We start from the raw sequence: 7,368 nt of genomic DNA, 5'->3' as shown, positions 1-7,368 counted from the left end.
AAGATAACTTTGTTTTCTTGTTTTAGTGATTAAATAGTTCTTGGGGAAATTATTATTGTTAGCCATTACCTTTATGATTGTTTTGATAAGCTGTGGATTGATTTATACCCAGAGGTTTGTATTCGTAAATTTCAGGGGAATATTTTTAAATTGCATTTATTAATGAAGGTTTCCTATATTTTTATATACTTAGTAAGAAAGGTTTTTGCATCACAAATATACTTGGTACCGAAGGGTTTTTTGTATCACTAAGATACTTAGTAATGAAGGCTTTTGAATCAATAATATATACTTAGTAATGAAATGTTTTTTGTATCACTAGGATACTTAATATGAAGTTTTTTGCATCACTAAAATATTCACTATTGATTCATTTTTTTTTAACATTGAGATACTTGGTAATGAAGGTTTGCATCAGTAATATACTTAGTAATGAAGAATATTTTTGTAACATTAAGATACTTAGTAAAGAAGGTTTTGCATCACTAATATACTCAGTAATGAAGGGTATTTTTGTAGCATTAAAATACTTACTAAAGAAGGTTTTGCATCACTGACACACTCAGTAATGAAGGTTTTTATTTCGTACCACAAAATACTAAGTAATTTAAGTTTTGTTTGCATCATCTATATCGTGTAGTATAAATTTAGTATTGCCTAATATTCATATATAAGCAACGAAAAATACACCAGTAATAGCAAAGTCTGCAATATAGACACTTTTTGCAGAGTCCCGTAAAGTGATCCCTTTTTTTGTTTCACGGGCAATATCCACACCCAGCACCCTCCTATCAAAGGAACTGAGGGGCGTCCCTTTCATCTGCTCCTCCCTATTACCTAAAGGGCTTTATGGGTGGGTAGGGGTGCTCGTATTACGGGATTTTGCTTACCAAGACCTGCAGCTAGTTTTTCATTTTTTCCCTGTGGTTATGATATATATATATATATATATATATATATATATATATATATATATATATATATATAATATATATATATATATATATATATATTTCGGTCGACCAACCGATATATAGTCCTTAGCTTTAAACCAGAGTGTTTTAATGGGCCTTTTATATTTGTTATGTGATTACCATTCTAAGTAACCAAAACAGATGATTACTTTCTAAAATATGCGTGGCATCACCCTCTCATAAGTATAGTTTAAAAAAAAAATAGTTTAAAAATAATTGAAAATGTCACATAAGTAAAAAGGAATAAAATTGAAGGCTTTTTTTAATAATACTCTCAGATTGCAATACTGCCCCTATTTTCCATCAAGGAAGACTTCCTGTTGATATTATAAAACTTTTTTTTCCTTCCTTGGTTTTCATTTTCAGAATAAACTTTATAAACGTATTTATATTTGTTTCAGAGTAAGAAACGTAATAATAATATTTCTCTCTCTCTCTAACTCTCTCTCTCTCTCTCTCTCTCGTTCTCTCTCCTCCTCTCTCTCTCGCCTCTCTCTCTCTCTCTCTCCTCTCTCTCCTCTCTCCAATTCGAGTTTATATTTCTGGAAGCATTTTTCCCTACCTAACTTCGGAATATTTCCGGTTATCAGTGAGGAAGGTGGACCTCCGTAATCTCATTATAAGTTGTTTACAGTAAGAAAGTGTTAGGCAATTCATTTAGCATGTTAATTCAATCATTGCCTGAAGATTTCTTGAATTTTCAGAAGGAGTATGCTATACGTTCTATTGCTTTTCGTTTGTAGGTAATTTTATTTAGAGTAGTTATGTCCAGTTATTTAAGGATGATAATTTCAGTTCTCCTGCTAATCCTGTTTCCATAATATCAGTTGTAAGGTGAAGCCCACCAATTTATTGTTAACAGATGAATTTAATGTATCTCAAATTGACATTATTGTATAATGAAAACGTTATTTTGTTGAATTTTGTAGGTGAATATTCTCAAAGGCTGTCAGTTAAGAAATAAATAACTTTACAGTCAGTATTAGAATCTCCTTATAGATCGTATTTTTGAGTAATAATTTTCTAAGATTCTGTGAGTATGGTTCTACCCGTTGGACAAATTTCAGTAAAATTCTATAAAAAAGTATCTTAATTTAAGTGGTGTATTTTTTTTCTGTAGTGTATATCACTGTTAATTCCTAAAGCAAATGTTATATATATATATATATATATATATATATATAATATATATATATATATATATATATATATATATTTATATATATATATATATATAGATATATATATATATATATATATATATATATATAGATATATATCCATATCCATACACAAAAAGGTTCCAGGTTAGCTATTATTTTCAGTAAACAGCAGGGACCATGGGTTTTATGATGTTTATTCTGGGCCCTACTGGATACTGATATATATATCTATATATATATATATATATATATATATATATACTATATATATATATATATATATATATATATATATATAAATACGTATGTATATATACGTATATATATATATATATATTATATATATATATAGCATATATATATAATACTATATATATATTATATATATATAATATATATAATATATATACTATATATATATATATATATATATATATATCATATATGTATGTATATTATGTATATATTATATATATTTAAAATTTTATATATATTATATATATCATATATATATATATATATATATATATATATATATATATATATATATATATATATACATACATATATATATATATATATATATATTATATATATCTATATATATATATATATATATTATTCTAATATATATATATTTATTTATATATATATATATATACATACATAATATGATTGTGAGTGCAGGGATCTTTATGTTTGTTTACATTTATACTTTACCATGTGAGTTTAATCACATCCATTATACTTCTAAACTTACACCAGTGTTTTTAAAAAAGAATACGACGCTTAGTGTGGCATCGTTTATCTAATTTTGTGTTAATAGTGCTTGGAAAGGTGATAGCAATTTTCAGTATAAGATCTATTTCCCCTTTCTAAATTATACACAGAAAATGGAGGCCACTCAACCACTTTTTTTATGCTCAGTTATGTCCCTTCCTCAAAATATGACCAAATTCATATCTAAATGATCGATATTTCCATGGAAGATCCGTATCTGGTATTCGAAAGACTTGCCCTGAGAAGGATTAGATCTAATCCTCTCAGAAGGCAAATCTGGTGGCGCAGCTCAATTCACTTTCTTCAAAATAGGATTTGGCCCTGGGGTTGTTAAGCAACTGCAGGCAGAAATACAAAACTTCTCTCTCTCTCTCTCTCTCTCTCTCTCTCTCTCTCTCTCTCTCTCCGTAGGTTCGAATGTTTGCTTTATTTTTCCTATTTGAGTTGTATTGGTCAGTTTAGTTATTTATTTTAATTTTGATAAATACATCAGAGTTAGATAGAAATTCCAGCATTTAAGTAAATAATATCGTGAAAGAAATGAACAGAATCAGTATAATTTTTCTCTGAATAATTTACGCCGGTAATTCTTCACATGACAATTTGTTTTCATAAATAAATGATTTGCGTTTTGAATAAAGGTATGTAAGATATTAAAAATCAACTATTCACGCATGAGAAATAGATTTTCAATGGTGTATATGTATTACTGAACAATACCGCCCATTTTTTAATTAAAGCATTTCTACATCGTGTATTTTTGTATTTTTTATGAGACTGTTGGCGTATGTTGGTTAAAGTGGAAAGCATTTTTTTTACTTAAATATGGGATCCCCTATTTTCAAGTAAAATGAAGAATGTTTGACCTCCCTGATATTGAATTCGTCCGGTAATTCCATTTACTTGCCGGCGTAAGTGTAAAACAATAGGAGGTAGATCATGTAATGTTAACTCTTCATACAGATGAGAGGGTCAACGATTACTATGGCTAATAATACAAAAGGATAACATCTCCCATATTATAGCCGATACGAAAAATAACATCTCCCTTATGACTAATATGAACGATAACATCTCCCTTATTATGGCTAATACGAACGATAACATCTCCCTTAAGGATAATACGAACGATAACATCTCCTTTATTGCTGATACGAACGATAGCATCTCTCTTATTATGCTAATACAACGATAACATCTACCTTATTATGGCTATACGATGGGATTAACGTCTCCCTTATTATGTCTAATATGAAGGATAACATCTCCTGTACTATGGCTTATACGAAGGATAATTCTCCGTTATAATGGCTAATACGAAGGATAACATCACCCTTATAATGGCTAATACTAAGGATATATAACATCTCCCCGTACTATGGCTAATAAGAAGGATAACATCTCCCTTATTATGGTTAATGCGAACGATAACATCTCCTTATTATGGCTTATACGAAGAATAGCAAAAATCTCCCTTATAATGGCTAATACGAAGGATAAACATCACCCTTATAATGGCTATATGAAGGATAACATCTCCCCTTATTATGGCTAATACTAAGGATAACATCTCCCTTATTATGGCTAATATTGGGAAGGATAACATCTCCCTTTTTATTGCTGATACGAAGGATAACGTCTCCCGTTATTATGGCTAATACGAAGGATAACATCTCCTGTATTATAGCTAATATGAAGGATAACATCTCTTTATTATGGCTAATATGGAGGATAACATCTCCCTTATTATGGCTAATATGAAGGATAACATCTCCTTTATAATTGGCTAATACGAGGGATAACATCCTACCCTATAGAAAACTCGCAAACAAATGCTGCTTATTTATAGAGTAAACTAGTGACATGTAAGATGACAGTCTCATGAACATTATGATTTTTAAATTTTAAATTTTCCAGCCTTTCAATTCCAATCATATTTCACTGTTTAATGCAATAAATTGTTTATTTTGAGATAAAACTAATTGCTTCTTTTGAAACAAAACTTTATATCCTCTGAAGTTCCTGAGGTTCAAATTCTTTACATATATCAAACACCAATATCTTATGCTTTTAGGGGTATAGCGAAGACAGTATTTTTTTACATTAAATAAGTGTAAAATGACTAATAATATTTCATTAATTAGCATTCAACACATGTAGTAACGATTCTCAAAAGGCTACATTTTCCTTATACCGACTTATAAGGAAATTTCTAATTTCAAATAACATTTAAGATGTTTTTGATGTATGTCATTTATTTACGGTAAAGTCTGTGTTTTTCTTTGTAAATGATAATTGATTAAGCAACAGGTATATTTTTTGTTGTAAAGTAAACCCTCTTGAAGACAGCACATTTTTAGTTAAGAACCATGATACTATAATTTATCTGTTGGTCAAAATATCTTTTAGATGCGTATTAGATGATATTAGTACACTAATAACATTTTCGAGCCATTAGCATGCCAGGTGGTTGCAAAAATCAAACAATTAACAAAACTTCGCTCTCTTATTGATTTTACATTTTTATCTATTTAAATATAATATTTTACTGCACCTGTTGTTCTTTTTACAAATTGAATAAGGCTTGTATTTTTATGTATGAAACTAAAAAGCATGTATAGAATATTTGTATGCCATTAGAAAGCAATATAATGATTATATATTTGTTACTCTGTAAAGATACTATGTGAAGTTAATAATTACACAGTGAAAATGTACATAATTATCATTCTCGTTTTCTCACACATACTGGTAATGCTGAAGTTGAAGTTTTGATGCTGAGGTCGCTTAAAAGATGTCCTTCCTAAAAGTGAATTTTTTTCCAAGTCATCTCTTGGTTAAAAAGTTAAGTATACCTTAGTTTTACCAGACCACTGAGCTGATTGACAGCTCTCCCAGGGCTAGCCCGAAGGATTAGATATTTTTACATGGCTAGGAACCAATTGGTTACCTACAGCTTATTGTGGGATCCGAACCACTTTATATCGAGAAATGAATTTCTATCACCAGAAATAAACTCCTCTGATTCCGCGTTGGCCGAGCCGAGAATCAAACTTCGGCCCACAGGATTGGTAGATATCTCTTGGTAGTAGCAGATAATAATGAGAGGGGTAGAATGGTTTCACTGACTCCATACACCCCTAAAAAAAAGGGAAAAAAACCAAAGGAAAACCAAAGGTCCAAAAGGTTTAGGAGACTGATTTTCAAGTAGCAAAAACAAAAAACTTTCTCCCTGCAACTTCCTATTTGAGAGTCACCGGTAAAGTTTCACGTTTCAAAGCACTGTCGATTCAATTTCCAATGATTTCTTCAACTCAGAAAACTATTGCAAAAAGATCTTGTCAATTGAATTGTTGCAAGTTACGGTAACAGGAGGAAAGCGGCAGGAACTGAGATAAAATGCCTCATTTTATTTCGATCTCGTCGGCTCCTCTTCGCAAGCAGTCAAAGTTTTTTTTAGTTTCTGAACATTCCCGTAATGTAATATTCTATCGAAATCTAACAGCCGATCGGTAATTAACTTAACGTCTAGCTATCAGCTTTGATGAGAGACTTTGTAGGATTTTATAATTTTATTTTAGAATAGGGCTTTGGATTTTTATTCTTAAGCCTCTTTACGGTATCGCGTGATTACATTAGTTTTTTCTCATTATGATGCAATATGTGTTTAACGACTCCAATAATTTTTAACGAGGTTACGTTCATCATAATTTTTCTTGCCAAGTACCACAGCAGATTAAATTTTCTTATAGTAATATAAAGTACTAAATAACAGTATTATAAGGTGCGTATTGTCAGTAGGGGAGCAGATGACTTTTCCAAAATGTAAATCTTGAGAGGCGAATAACAGTTAATTACGTCAATATTCGTCAAATAGAAAGCTTTTCCTGAAAATTGGTGAAATCTAATGTTTGTTAGCCGTTGAGGAGAAAACCTAATATGGAAAAAATATCGCACGGAATCACTTCCAGTTATTCGGGGGGGGGGGGGGGGGGGAGTGAGAGAGAGAGAGAGAGAGAGAGAGAGAGAGAGATGAGAGAGAGAGAGAGATGGGGAGATGTGGGGGGGGGGGGGGGTGGGGGGGGGGGGGGGGGGGGGGGGGGGGGGGGGGGGGGCTGTGGCAGGACCAAGATACGTTTCTGGTAACATGAGAAGTCCAAACATTTTGACGTTATGTAGAATCGATGGCCCATTGAAAGATGTTTTTGGGATACCATGTTGATACCGACAGCATTATCACCGTAAGATAATGTGTGTAAACAATAGACGTGTTTGCTTTTATTATAGACTGACTTAGCATAATGGGGCTACTCGAATAAATAAGTAAAGTTTATTAGTTACAACAAACATTAATGTGAATACGCTGATTACCTTTTGTTTATAACAGTTTTCTTTTAAATAAAAAAAAACAAACAAACTAATCATTTATTTAGTGGTTTTTGTTATTATGA

This window comes from Macrobrachium nipponense, chromosome 31 (genome assembly GCF_015104395.2).
Source record: "Macrobrachium nipponense isolate FS-2020 chromosome 31, ASM1510439v2, whole genome shotgun sequence".
Lineage (NCBI taxonomy): Eukaryota > Metazoa > Arthropoda > Malacostraca > Decapoda > Palaemonidae > Macrobrachium > Macrobrachium nipponense.
This window is presented reverse-complemented; position numbering follows the sequence as displayed.